Source organism: Physeter macrocephalus, chromosome 18 (genome assembly GCF_002837175.3).
Source record: "Physeter macrocephalus isolate SW-GA chromosome 18, ASM283717v5, whole genome shotgun sequence".
Classification (NCBI taxonomy): domain Eukaryota; kingdom Metazoa; phylum Chordata; class Mammalia; order Artiodactyla; family Physeteridae; genus Physeter; species Physeter macrocephalus.
In genome coordinates this window covers 15,837,456-15,839,164 of record NC_041231.1, presented here as the reverse complement: position 1 = coordinate 15,839,164, position 1,709 = coordinate 15,837,456, and the positions used below count along the sequence as shown (strand labels likewise).

Genomic DNA, 1,709 nt, shown 5'->3' with positions numbered 1-1,709 from the left:
GCTCCGGACGCGCAGGCTCAGCGGCCATGGCTCACGGGCCCAGCCGCTCCGCGGCGTGTGGGATCTTCCTGGACCGGGGCACGAACCCATGTCCCCTGCATCGGCAGGCGGACTCTCAACCACTGTGCCACCAGGGAAGCCCCTATTTTCTAATTTTTATGCAATGAAAATGTTTTGCTTACATAACAAAAAAGCTCAAAATCAGTGACATCAAAAAGAGCTAGTCCTTTTCTGGATCATAGCAGTACCTAAAATCTTCCATTAACCTAAATGATGAAGAACTAAACCCTGAAAAGCAAGTCTCACTACAAGTTAGTGTTGAAAGGTCAGGACCATCACATGAGAAAACAGTCAATTCACATTATCATTCCACTGCAAATGCACTCATTCACTCAGCAAACATTTATTAATAAGTAGTTCATTTTAAATTCCAGTAATGGGCAACTAATGAAATACATAATTAAAGAGGAAAATGGCCTGATTTTATATGTCCTCATTGCTCTTTCTTTTTTTCCAACTCTACTTTTAGCACCAAAAGTGGTTATTAATGATGTTAGGTCTTTGAGTGGTTGAAATATGGGTCATTTTATTAATTAAGAACAGAGGTAGTAGTGAGGACCTATTTTAGCCCCATTTCATCAAAATGGCTAATGACTTTGTGAAACTGACCTCGATATCTGCACTAAGAAAACGATCCTGGATTCAAGAACAATTTATTTACGATAATTGCTTACCAGCCTTGGGGCTCTGAAGTCAAGTGGGACGGCAATATGGTTTTTATGAGAGGAAGACTTCTAGGGATAAATAACAGTTTTAAGGTAATTGTAGCTCATTATGAACAAAATGATTATAGAAAAATGACACAGCAGAACTCAGGTCTCTCAATTTCCCATCCATTGCTCTTGCCACTGACACTTGGACAACTCCTTTTGCTACTAATCTTGGTGTAAAATGGTGGGGTTGAGGGGGTAGGGGAGTGAGGACTTCGTCAATGTTGTAGGTTGGGCTAAAGATCCCACAGAGATTAATCTAACAACTTCAAGAAAGACTAGTATTTCCTGAGTACTTACTATGTGAACTGTTCTAAGAACTTCACATGTATTAAGTGACTTAACCCTCTCAATAATCCTGAGGTAGGTATTATTAGCGTGTGCATCGTATACACAAGGAAAAAACCGAAGCACAGGTACGGTAATAGTGTGCCTAAGGTCACGTGGTTTGTAACTGTGAATCCAGGATTACAGTCTTTTCAGTCCCATTCCAGAATCTGTGCTCTTAACACCATGTTGACTCACAGTTGTTCTTTCTGTGCCTCGTCTCCTTACTGAAGCAATACTTAGGATGGACTTTCAAAAAGTCAAAAATAATAATCAGAGCTTACTTTAGTCATGCAAACTGGCCCTGGGCCACGATCAAAAGTAAGTCACCTTCTAAGCAAGGTGATTTTTTTTTTTTCAAAATGAATTACATTATTCTTTTATCTTTTTATTGATTTTCTTTCTTTTACTGATTTTTACCTGTGCTATAATAATCATTTCCAGGATTCTGCCTATCTAGTTAGCAGTTCATTAGTTGGTTTTTATTCAAAAGAGAAAATGGGGGAAAACAATCTTATTATAATAAAGATGATGATTAAGAATGATGGTGTTTGGGCTTCCCTGGTGGCGCAGTGGTTGAGAGTCCGCCTGCCGATGCAGGGGATACGGGCT

At 39.7% G+C, this 1,709-nt stretch overlaps 1 protein-coding gene across 8 annotated transcripts in view; it reads right to left on the bottom strand.

The window, feature by feature from the left end:
* SUMF1 (sulfatase modifying factor 1) overlaps window positions 1-1,709 on the bottom strand; it is a 129,812-nt gene that overhangs the window by 23,914 nt on the left and 104,189 nt on the right. The window lies entirely within an intron of this gene.